A 13,660-nucleotide genomic window follows, 5' to 3' on the forward strand; every position below is an offset into this window, starting at 1 on the left:
AATAGGCCTTTATACTTTCCAAGAATTCTATATCATTTCCCATCAATAGTATGTCATCCACATATAATATGAGAAATGCTACAGAGCTCCCACTCACTTTCTTGTAAACACAGGCTTCTCCATAAGTCTGTGTAAACCCAAACGCTTTGATCATCTCATCAAAGCGAATGTTCCAACTCCGAGATGCTTGCACCAGCCCATAGATTGAGCGTTGGAGCTTGCATACTTTGTTAGCATTCTTAGGATCGACAAAACCTTCCGGCTGCATCATATACAACTCTTCCTTAAGGAAGCCGTTAAGGAATGCCGTTTTGACGTCCATCTGCCATATCTCATAATCATAGTATGCGGCAATTGCTAACATGATTCGGACGGACTTCAGCTTCGCTACGGGTGAGAAAGTCTCATCGTAGTCAACCCCTTGAACTTGTCGATAACCCTTAGCGACAAGTCGAGCTTTGTAGATGGTCACATTACCATCTGCATCCGTCTTCTTCTTAAAATCCATTTGTTTTCTATGGCTCGCCGCTCATCGGTCAAGTCAGTCAAAGTCCATACTTTGTTTTCATACATGGATTCTATCTCGGATTTCATGGCTTCTAGCCATTTGTCGGAATCCGGGCCCGCCATCGCTTCTTCATAGTTCGAAGGTTCACCGTTGTCTAACAACATGATTTCCAGGACAGGGTTGCCGTACCACTTTGGTGCGGAACGTGTCCTTGTGGACCTACGAAGTTCAGCAACTTGATCTGAAGCTTCATGATCATCATCATTAACTTCCTCCCCAGTCGGTGTAGGCCCCACAGGAACATTTTCCCGCGCTGCGCTACTGTCCGGTTCGGAAGGGGTGACTATCACCTCATCAAGTTCCACTTTCCTCCCACTCAATTCTTTCGAGAGAAACTCCTTCTCTAGAAAGGACCCGTTCTTGGCAACGAAGATCTTGCCTTCGGATCTGAGGTAGAAGGTATACCCAATAGTTTCCTTAGGGTATCCTATGAAGACGCATTTTTCCGATTTGGGTTCGAGCTTTTCAGGTTGAAGTTTCTTGACATAAGCATCGCATCCCCAAACTTTTAGAAACGACAGCTTAGGTTTCTTCCCAAACCATAATTCATACGGTGTCGTCTCAACGGACTTAGACGGTGCCCTATTTAAAGTGAATGCGGCAGTCTCTAAAGCATAGCCCCAAAATGAGAGCGGTAAATCGGTAAGAGACATCATAGATCGCACCATATCCAATAGAGTGCGATTACGACGTTCGGACACACCATTTCTCTGAGGTGTTCCAGGCGGCGTGAGTTGTGAAACTATTCCACATTTCCTTAAGTGTGCACCAAACTCGTGACTTAAATATTCTCCACCACGATCTGATCGTAAGAATTTTATTTTCCTGTCACGTTGATTCTCGACTTCACTCTGAAATTCCTTGAACTTTTCAAAGGTTTCAGACTTGTGTTTCATTAGGTAGACATATCCATATCTACTTAAATCATCAGTGAGAGTGAGAACATAACGATATCCTCCGCGAGCCTCAACACTCATTGGACCGCACACATCGGTATGTATGATTTCCAATAAGTTGGTTGCTCGCTCCATTGTTCCGGAGAACGGAGTCTTGGTCATCTTACCCATGAGGCATGGTTCGCACGTGTCAAATGATTCGTAATCAAGAGACTCCAAAAGTCATCTGCATGGAGCTTCTTCATGCGCTTGACACCAATGTGACCAAGGCGGCAGTGCCACAGGTATGTGGGACTATCGTTATCAACTTTACATCTTTTGGTATTCACACTATGAACATGTGTAACATCACGTTCGAGATTCATCAAAAATAAACCATTGACCAGCGGGGCATGACCATAAAACATATCTCTCAAATAAATAGAACAACCATTATTCTCAGATTTAAATGAGTAGCCATCTCGAATTAAACGAGATCCAGATACAATGTTCATGCTCAAAGCTGGCACTAAATAACAATTATTGAGGTTTAAAACTAATCCCGTGGGTAGATGCAGAGGTAGCATGCCAACGGCGATCACATCGACCATGGAACCATTCCCGACGCGCATCGTCACCTCGTCCTTTGCCAGTCTCCGTTTATTCCGTAGTTCCTGCTTTGAGTTACAAATATGAGCAACCGCACCAGTATCAAATACCCAGGAGCTACTACGAGTACTGGTAAGGTACACATCAATTACTTGTATATCACATATACCTTGGGTGTTGCCGGCCTTCTTCTTGTCCGCTAAATATTTGGGGCAGTTCCGCTTTCAGTGACCACTTCCCTTGCAATAAAAGCACTCAGTCTCGGGCTTGGGTCCATTCTTTGACTTCTTCCCGGTAACTGGTTTACCGGGCGCGGCAACTCCCTTGCCGTCCTTCTTGAAGTTCTTCTTACCCTTGCCCTTCTTGAACTTAGTGGTTTTATTCACCATCAACACTTGATGTTCTTTTCTGATCTCCCCTTCCGCTGATTTCAGCATTGAATATACCTCGGGAATGGTCTTTTCCATCCCCTGCATATTGTAGTTCATCACAAAGCTCTTGTAGCTTGGTGGAAGCGACTGGAGGATTCTGTCAATGACCGCGTCATCCGGGAGATTAACTCCCAGCTGAGACAAGCGGTTGTGCAACCCAGACATTCTGAGTATGTGCTCACTAACAGAACTGTTCTCCTCCATTTTACAGCTGAAGAACTTGTCGGAGACTTCATACCTCTCGACCCGGGCATGAGCTTGAAAAACCAGTTTCAGCTCGTCGAACATCTCATATGCTCCATGTTTCTCAAAACGCTTTTGGAGACCCGGTTCTAAGCTGTAAAGCATGCCGCACTGAACGAGGGAGTAATCATCAGCACGCTGCTGCCAAGCGTTCATAACGTCTTGGTTCTCAGGGATTGGTGCTTCACCTAGCGGTGCTTCTAAGACATAATCTTTCTTGGCTACTATGAGGATGAGCCTCAGGTTCCGGACCCAGTCCGTATAATTGCTGCCATCATCTTTCAGCTTGATTTTCTCTAGGAACGCGTTGAAATTGAGGACAACGTTGGCCATTTGATCTACAAGACATAGTGTAAAGATTTTAGACTAAGTTCATGATAATTGAGTTCATCTAATCAAATTATTTAATGAACTCCCACTCAGATAGACATCCCTCTAGTCATCTAAGTGAAATATGATCCGAGTCAACTAGGCCGTGTCCGATCATCACGTGAGACGGACTAGTCAAGATCGGTGAACATCTCCATGTTGATCGTATCTTCTATACGACTCATGCTCGACCTTTCGGTCCTCCGTGTTCCGAGGCCATGTCTGTACATGCTAGGCTCGTCAAGTCAACCTAAGTGTATTGCGTGTGTTCCGAGGCCATGTCTGTACATGCTAGGCTCGTCAACACCCGTTGTATGCGAACGTAAGAATCTATCACACCCGATCATCACGTGGTGCTTCGAAATGACGAACCTTTGCAACGGTGCACAGTTAGGGTGAACACTTTCTTGAAATTATTATAAGGGATCATCCTACTTGCTACCGTCATTCTAAGCAAATAAGATGCAAAACATGATAAACATCACATGCAATCAAATAGTGACATGATATGGCCAATATCATCATGCTCCTTTGATCTCCATCTTCGGGGCACCATGATCATCTTTGTCACCGGCATGACACCATGATCTCCATCATCATGATCTCCATCATTGTGTCTTCATGAAGTCGTCACGCCAACGATTACTTCTACTTGTGTGGCTAACGCGTTTAGCAACAAAGTAAAGTAAATTACATGGCGTTATTCAATGACACGCAGGTCATGCAAAATAATAAAGACAACTCCTATGGCTCCTGCCGGTTGTCATACTCATCGACATGCAAGTCGTGATTCCTATTACAAGAATATGATCAATCTCATACATCACATATATCATTCATCACATCTTCTGGCCATATCACATCACATAGCACTTGCTGCAAAAACAAGTTAGACGTCCTCTAATTGTTGTTGCAAGTTTTTACGTGGTTTGTAGGTTTCTAGCAAGAACGTTTCTTACCTACGTATGACCACAACGTGATTTGCCAATTTCTATTTACCCTTCATAAGGACCCTTTTCATCGAATCCGTTCCGACTAAAGTAGGAGAGACAGACACCCGCTAGCCACCTTATGCAACTAGTGCATGTTAGTCGGTGGAACCAGTCTCACGTAAGCGTACGTGTAAGGTCGGTCCGGGCCGCTTCATCCTACAATGCCGCCGAAACAAGAAACGACTAGTAGCGGCAAGAAGAATTGGCAAACTCAACGCCCACAACTGCTTTGTGTTCTACTCGTGCATAGTAACTACGCATAGGCCTAGCTCATGATGCCACTGTTGGTAATCGTAGCATAATTCAAAATTTTCCTACGTTCACCAAGATGCATCTATGGAGTATACTAGCAACTAGGGGAAAGGAGTGCATCTACATACCCTTGTAGATCGCGAGCGGAAGCGTTCCAATGAACGTGGATGACGGAGTCGTACTCGCCGTGATCCAAATCACCGATGACCGAGTGCCGAACGGACGGCACCTCCGCGTTCAACACACGTACGGTGCAGTGACGTCTCCTCCTTCTTGATCCAGCAAGGGGGAAGGAGAGGTTGATGGAGATCCAGCAGCACGACGGCGTGGTGGTGGATGTAGCGGTTCTCCGGCAGGGCTTCGCCGAGCTTCTGCGCGAGAGAGAGAGGTGTTGCAGGGGAGGAGGGAGGCGCCCAAGGCTGTTGTGTGCTGCCCTCCCTCCCCCCCTTTATATAGGCCCCCCGGGGGGTGCGCCAGCCCCAAGAGATGGGATCTCAAGGGGGGCGGCGGCCACAAGGGGGGGAAGGGGTTGCCTTGCCCCCCAAGGCAAGGGGGAACTCCCCCTAGGGTTCCCAACCCTAGGCGCATGGGGGGAGGCCCAAGGGGGGCGCCCCAGCCCACTATGGGCTGGTTCCCTTCCACTTTCAGCCCACGGGCCCCTCCGGGATAGGTGGCCCCACCCGGTGGACCCCCGGGACCCTTCCGGTGGTCCCGGTACAATACCGGTAACCCCCAAAACTTTCCTGGTGGCCGAAACTGGACTTCCTATATATAATTCTTCACCTCCGGACCATTTCGGAACCTCTCGTGACGTCTGGGATCTCATCCGGGAATCCGAACAACTTTCGGGTTTCCGCATACACATATCTCTACAACCCTAGCGTCACCGAACCTTAAGTGTGTAGACCCTACGGGTTCGGGAGACATGCAGACATGACCGAGACGCCTCTCCGGTCAATAACCAACAGCGGGATCTGGATACCCATGTTGGCTCCCACATGTTCCACGATGATCTCATCGGATGAACCACGGTGTCGAGGATTCAATCAATCCGTATGCAATTCCCTTTGTCAATCGGTATGTTACTTGCCCGAGATTCGATCGTCAGTATCCCAATACCTTGTTCAATCTCGTTACCGGCAAGTCTCTTTACTCGTACCGCAATGCATGATCCCGTGACTAACGCCTTAGTCACATTGAGCTCATTATGATGATGCATTACCGAGTGGGCCCAGAGATACCTCTCCGTCACACGGTGCAACAAATCCCAGTCTCGATCCGTGCCAACCCAACAGACACTTTCGGAGATACCCGTAGTGCACCTTTATAGTCACCCAGTTACGCTGTGACGTTTGGCACACCCAAAGCACTCCTACGGTATCCGGGAGTTGCACAATCTCATGGTCTAAGGAAAAGATACTTGACATTGGAAAAGCTCTAGCAAACGAAACTACACGATCTTTTATGCTATGCTTAGGATTGGGTCTTGTCCATCACATCATTCTCCTAATGATGTGATCCCGTTATCAATGACATCCAATGTCCATAGTCAGGAAACCATGACTATCTGTTGATCAACAAGCTAGTCAACTAGAGGCTTACTAGGGACACTTTGTGGTCTATGTATTCACACATGTATTACGATTTCCGGACAATACAATTATAGCATGAATAATAGACAATTACCATGAACAAAGAAATATAATAATAACCATTTATTATTGCCTCTAGGGCATATTTCCAACACTATGTCTGAACGCACTGGTTAATTGTTCATATGCTTCATGTTTACATTTGTTATATCTTATGTCCGAACTGTCTTGCGAGTACTTTCATAGTACTCACCTGGCTTGTTGATTTGGCCAGATGTTGACGAAGGTGATCTCTTGGATGAAGAGTTTGATAGCGCGTCCGACGCCTAGAGGAGTCCCAGTCAGTCCTGCACGATCCCGGATATTGGTCACTTGTATTATATACGCTTCCGCCACCCGCAATAAGTCTCCTCGAGCCTCACTCCGACGCTCGAAGAGCTGTAGTCTTCAGGAGTCAAATCACTCGCTTCGCGGTGATATTTCCACCACCGTTATTACCGTGAGTTAGTAGTATGCCACCCTATCCGCCGTCTTGTTTCATCGGCGTGCATGTAATAAATTGTTGGGCAGTCTCCGCTCAACCTTGTATTATATTCAGTACTCCTGGTATTTTTCTTCTGTGACCAAGATATTGTCTACCAGTGAGAAGGAATTCTTCCTTACTGGTCCGTAAAAGGGATTGGTCTCTCAATAATTATTTTATTGAAAAACCGGTCGTGACAAGCTTGGTATCAGAGCCAGGCTGACAGTAGGAAGCCACTAGGTGCGATCGCTAATCGGTTATTAGCGTCTTTTGTGCTTTTTCAGCATTTTGCAATTGTAGCTATTTTCTGTTGGTCATCATAAATTTATGACATGACTACTCAGAATTTTTGCCTACTTTTGTAGATGGCTGGCAGCAGCTGTGAGAATCGAGTGTTCACGAATGTGCCCGAGGGGTTTGTCAAGCTCCTCGTCTCCATCACCAAGCTCGCGATCGGGCCAGCAGCTCGCCCGGAGTTCACGCTCTACCAGCACAAGCTCAGTGACGACGTGTCTATGCACCAAGCTGTGGTGCAATTCAAGGGAGGACGTTCTGCTGCTCGCCACTTCCGTTTTGTGGGAAGGGCCATGCCTACGGAGAGGCATGCCATGCAGATGGCTGCCCGTGAGGCGATAGCTCGTCTTCGGGACATCCTTCCTACGATGAAGACTCGTCGCTACCGCTACCTCCCATGCCATGTGCCATACACCAGTCACTATGCATTCGCCTGCCATCGGGGAGAACGAGATGAAGCCATCGAGATGGTTGTGGAGTATCTCAAGGCTCTGGAGGAGTCTTTTGACAACCTCGTGGACGATCTTGTGGCTGCCCGCATGGACTTAGTCCGGGGCGGTCCTGCCAGCAGGAAGGAGCTTCTCAACACGGCGCCACCTCTGACATTCGTCTCGTCTTCAGCCTCTTATGCGCCGGCCGTTTTGGCCACTGCTCGCTGTCTGCCTACCACTGAGGAGTTCGACCGAGTCATCGCTCCTACTCCAGTCAGAGCCGCACCGCCTGCCGCACCCGCTCTGCCACCAGTCGCCCCCGCACCATCACCGCAGCACAGCGTTACGCGCCAGGAGCCAGCTAGAGAGGAGGTGGAGGTTGATTCTCCTGGACCGCTGAGTCTTGCCATCGGCAAGGGGAAGGAGATCTTCACCATCTCCGACTGAGAGCACCGAGTAGCCGCGTGTTATGTCTGCTTGTATGATGTGCTGTTTTATCTGTACGCTAGTTTGTATTGGTGTGTTTGCTGCCTTCCGGAGTAGTACGCTAGTTTTAATAACATGTCAAGAATGTGTACGCGCATCCTGAGTGCTGTATCATGTGTTTGCTTTTCACGTGTAAGATTTATGCTAAGCAGTTCTTCTCCGTGCAAAATCGTTTGTGTTTCTTTGAAAATCTTGAAGTCTTTTAAATTGTTGCCTTTGCAAGATTTTTCCTTGTGCTACACAGTTTTTCTCATGGGTTTTGCAAAATGATACCCCGGACTGGAAAAATGTCTCGCCCATGGACTCGCTCCATGCCCAATCAGCCAGAAGAGGTTTATGGGACGCAGACTAGCAACAATTTCACTCAGGGTCAGTCCAGTCAACAAGACAGCGAAGCAGCCCTGTCTCAAGTATGCCGTCTCTTCGAGCAAAGCCAGCAACAGCACCAAGAGATGATGAATCATGTCCTCAATATGGGAAACCATCGTGAGCCCTATCAACCACATTCCAAGTTATCTGAGTTACAGAAGACTCGCCCCTCAACTTTTGCTCACACCGATAGGCCACTGGAAGCCGATGATTGGCTTTGTGACATTGAAAGGAAGCTGATTATTGCTCAGTGTTCAGATCATGAGAAGGTGCTTTATGCACCACACTACCTTACTGGAGCAGCTGCAGCGTGGTGGGAGAACTTCCTACACATGCATCCCAGTGAACACAACATTACCTGGGAAGAGTTCAAGGAAGGCTTCCGTGGGGCACACATCCCCAGGAGCATCATAAAGATCAAGAAGAGAGAGTTTGATGACCTGAAGCAGAGAGGCATGTCAGTGACAGAATACAATGGTCAGTTTACCCAGCTGTCTCGTTATGCCTACGGCGAGCACATGACAGAAAGCAAGAAGATGGAAAAATTCCTGGACGGCCTGGCACCAGCACTAAGATGCCAACTGATTGTACACACCTTTCCGGATTTTAAGACTCTGGTGGACAAGGCCATCACCTTGGAGAACGAGCGCCGTAGTCTGGAAGATATCCGTAAGCGAAAGAGGGACAAGACGACTCTTGCTCGCAACAACCGAAGCAAGACTGAGGTTCCACGGACACACGCAAGGAGATCCACGACTACTGAGCCAAGGCCCGTCGGACAGTTTCATGCCAGGGACAAGGAGTACACATACCGTCCAGGGGTCACCTGCTATGCTTGTGGTCAAGAAGGGCACTATGCTAAACAGGGCCCATAGCCAAAGAACCCGGCACCCAAGCCAAACAATGGTGGGAACAATCCAGCCCCCAAGCACAACAATTTCAACCCCAACAACAACCACAGGAAGGGTCACCTGAACCATGTGACCAGGGAAGAAGCGCAGAATGCCCCAGACATCGTGCTCGGTACGTTCCCTGTCAACACAGTACCTGCCACGGTTTTGTTTGATTCTGGAGCTTCCCATTCGTTTGTTTCGAAGAGTTTTGTTTTGCAACATGGTTTTTCGATACTTCCCTTGGAAAAATCTATGATCATCAAGTCCCCCGGAAATAAGCAAATCGCTCAGGGTTACTGCCAAGGAGTGGTCATTGAGTTTGAAGGACTACAATTCCACGCGAATCTCATCGTGTTGGAGAGTAAGGGACTGGATGTCATTTTAGGGATGGACTGGTTGACCACCAACAAAGGATTCATCGACTGTTTCAATCGGACAGTGATTCTCACTCACCATCACGGCAAGACAATAAGAGTTTCCGCTCAAGAAAGGCCACGATCACAGCAACCAAAACTGAACAAAATGGACATTGCAGAACTGAGAAAAGTTCCAGTGGTATGCGAGTTTCCTGATGTGTTCCCTGAAGAACTACCAGGCATGCCACCAGACCGAGAGATAGAATTCAGCATCGAACTAGCACCTGGCACCGCTCCCATCTATAAGAAGCCATATAGAATGGCACCCTCAGAATTGGTGGAGTTGAAGAAGCAGATAAAGGAATTATTGGACAAAGGATTTATTCGAGCCAGCTCCTCACCATGGGGTTCGCCAGTGTTGTTCGCCAAGAAGAAGGATGGGACACTGAGACTGTGTAGACTATCGAGCCCTCAATATGGTCACCATCAAAAACAAATATCCGATGCCACGGATAAATGATTTGTTTGACCAGCTCGCACAAGCCAAGGTATTTTCAAAGATTGATTTGAGATCGGGATACCATCAACTGAAGGTACGGACAGAAGATATCCCCAAGACAGCTTTCACTTCCAGATATGGGTTATACGAGTTTACAGTGATGCCTTTTGGACTAACGAACGCCCCCGCATATTTCGTCCACCTCATGAACAAAGTGTTCATGAAATTCATGGACAAATTTGTGGTGGTATTCATTGACGATATTCTGGTTTACTCAAGGACACCAGAAGAGCATGCTGAGCACCTCAAAATTGTTTTGGGAGAATTGAGGAAACATCAGTTGTACGCCAAATTTAGCAAGTGCGAATTTTGGCTAAGACAAGTTGGTTTCTTAGGCCATATACTGAACCAAGAAGGCGTGGCCGTAGACCCAGAAAAAGTCAAGGCCATACTGGACTGGAAGCCACCCGCCAACGTCACTGATGTGCGGAGTTTCCTAGGAATGGCCGGATATTACAGAAGATTTATTGAAGGATTCTCCACTGTGGCAAAACCTATAACACAGTTGCTCAAGAAGGACAAGAAATTTGTATGGACGGAAGCATGCGAGAAAAGCTTCCAAGAACTCAAGAAGAAGCTGACAACCGCACCGGTCTTAACTGTGCCAGACATAGACAAGAGTTTTGAAGTTTACTGTGACGCGTCCCGAAAGGGTCTCGGATGCGTACTAATGCAGGATGGCAAAGTTGTCGCATATGCCTCCAGGCAGCTGCGAAAACATGAGGAAAATTACCCAACACATGACTTGGAGCTAGCAGCAGTCATACATGCACTCAAGGAGTGGAGGCACTTTCTATTGGGAAATCGCTGTGAAATATATACGGACCATAAGAGCCTCAAATATATTTTCACACAGCCAGAGCTGAATTTACGCCAACGACGCTGGTTGGAACTGGTCAAGGACTATGACGTCGGTATTCACTACCATCCAGGGAAAGCAAATGTAGTGGCCGATGCCCTTAGTCGAAACCCCAGCCCGGACAATGACGGTCCGCAAAACTTGAGGCCTGAGTTTCAGCAAGAGTTCACTAGGCTCAACATGATGTTATTCTCCGAGGGCACCGTATCAAACCTAGAGATACAACCCACCCTGGTGGAACGAATTAAGAAGGCTCAACAGGGACATCCCAGCATCGAAGGCATAAAGAAGAAAATGAACCTTGGTAAGGCTTCAGAGTTCGTCACAGACAGTGAAGGAACATTATGGTACGGAGACAGACTTTGCGTACCTAACATTGAGGAACTCAAGCAACAGATCTTGACGGAAAGCCACACCGCTCCATACTCGATCCATCCTGGAGGAACCAAAATGTACAAGGACATTCAGGAAAGATTTTGGTGGCACGGTATGAAAAGAGATATAGCCACATTCATTGCTTGTTGCGATTCATGTCAGCGCATCAAGGCCGAGCACCAAAAGCCAGCAGGGCTACTCCGGCCTAACAGGATACCGGAGTGGAAATGGGATGAAATAGGAATGGATTTCATCGTCGGACTACCCCGATCACAACGTGGGAATGACGCCATATGGGTCATCACAGACCGACTAACCAAGGTTGCTCATTTCATTCCCGTGAAGACTACCTACTCCACACAAAGACTGGCCAAACTTTATCTCTCCCGTATAGACCAAAGTCAGGTAGGGCGGTTCGCTTGAGTTGCTCAACCGTCCCTTTGCCCGGTGCTCATGACGCGCTACGGAACCTCCACCGTGCTAGCGGCATAGGAGCCTACTCAGCGTCAGCGGCTTCGTGCCGCACTGGAGTGATCCAAAGACTGTAATATCAGACCGAGGCACCCAATTCGTCTCCAAATTTTGGGATCACCTACAACAAGCTCTGGGCACGCAACTAGCTTTCAGTACAGCATACCACCCTCAGACTGATGGACAAACGGAACGTGTAAACCAAATCCTAGAGGATATGCTAAGAGCCTGTGTGCTCACCTATGGATCCAGTTGGGAAGAGAGTTTGCCGTATGCCGAATTTTCTTACAACAACAGTTACCAAGCCAGCTTGCAAATGGCACCCTTTGAAGCATTGTACGGATGAAGGTGTCGTACCCCACTGAATTGGTCAGAAACAGGTGACAGCCGTATCTTCGGCCCGGACATGCTTAAAGAGGCCGAGGAGAAAGTTAAACAAATCAGGGACAGACTCAAGACAGCACAGAGCCGACAAAAGAGCTACTATGATCAGAAGCATCGTGAGGTCAGCTTTGAACCCGGTGATTCCGTATACCTCCGAGTATCTCCTATGAGGGGTCTGCAACGGTTCAAAATTAAGGGGAAGCTAGCCCCAAGATTTATTGGACCATTTTGTGTAAAGGCACGAAGAGGCACGGTAGCCTACCAACTAGACCTACCCAAGGAGCTGTCAGACGTCCATGACGTATTCCACGTCTCACAGTTGAGGAAATGTGTGAGTAACCCGGAGAAGCATGTACCTCATGAGAACATTGATATGCAACCAGATCTTACCTACAGAGAAAGACCAGTAAAGATTTTAGAAGAGTCTGAACGGAGGACCCGTCAAAAAATGACAAGATTTTTCAGGGTTCAGTGGAGCAACCACACTAAGGATGAAGCTACATGGGAAAGGGAAGATTTCCTCCGGGCAGAGTATCCATATCTATTTGAGGATCAGCAGAAATCTCGAGGACGAGATTTTTCCTAAGGGGGAAGGTGTTGTGACACCCAAGTTTTTATTTGGAGTTTTCAAAAGATTTTTATTTGACTTGAGGGAGGTGATTTAATTTTTTTCTTCAAAAGAACTCTCCCTTTTCAAATATATTTTTTATGGCAAAAGTTTTATTTGGATTCACCCAAGATCTGTTTTTGGTCTTGGAGGTTCTTGCTTTTCATTTGGGTTCAAGACAAAATGCTTTTCACTTGGGAAAATGCCTTTTGAAAATCTCTTTGAAATTTGCACTATGGCTTTTGGAATAATCCTTTGCCACTTTCAACTTTTCTCTCTTGCCATGGCCTTAGTGCAAATACTCTCTCCTAAACCTCCCCTCATCCTTGGATCATGTTTGGCATCTAATCCAGCAAGTTGAACCTCCCCTATGTTTATTTTCCATTTAAATCTTATTCAAACAAATTTCTGCCTTCTATTCTAGCCATTGGTGATTTACAAAGGAACTCCATTTTCTGTTTTGATTTTTGCCCCCAAACCTTTTCCCCTCCTAGTCCTTTGAACCCTCAACCAAGATCCATGAAGATCCACTAGTCTTCAGTTCAAATTTTTCAAACTACACTTGCTGCAAGTTTGGACCAGATTTGTCAAATTTGGTGAAATTCATTCAAAACTTTCTCCAAAAATTCCAAGTAAAATCAGGCAGCCTCTGGATGCATTGAGTGGTCACCTCACCAAGTTACAGCCCCAGAAAAATTTATCTCATAGCCAAATCTTTCTATCGAACACCTGGAGTGCATTGTCAATGTCAAGTTTCAGTTAAGTTCAGAGAACATTGCAGTGCACTGTCGTTTTCTTCAGAACCCGACGTCGATCTCACCAGTGCCACTGCGTCGCCTTGCTCCCCGTCCCCTCCCTCTTGTTCCTGCTCCGCACGAACGCCTGGCACCTTGCGGACGTCGGCGACGAGCAGCAGAAGGTGCGCCGCCCCGTGACCGACGCCAGCGGCGGCTTTGCGGCCGCCAGCGGGAGGCACGACGCTGACGGCGCCACCCAGCGCCGCCCAAACCACTGGAGCTCGCCGCGTGGCCTTCCACTCCCCCGAACGCGCTGCCACCCTCGTCGTGAACCGCAGGGCGCGGAGCGCGCTCTCTGCCGCCGTTGAGCCCGTGCGGTCATCTC

This window comes from Aegilops tauschii, chromosome 1 (genome assembly GCF_002575655.3).
Source record: "Aegilops tauschii subsp. strangulata cultivar AL8/78 chromosome 1, Aet v6.0, whole genome shotgun sequence".
In the NCBI taxonomy this organism is placed as follows: Eukaryota; Viridiplantae; Streptophyta; class Magnoliopsida; order Poales; family Poaceae; genus Aegilops; species Aegilops tauschii.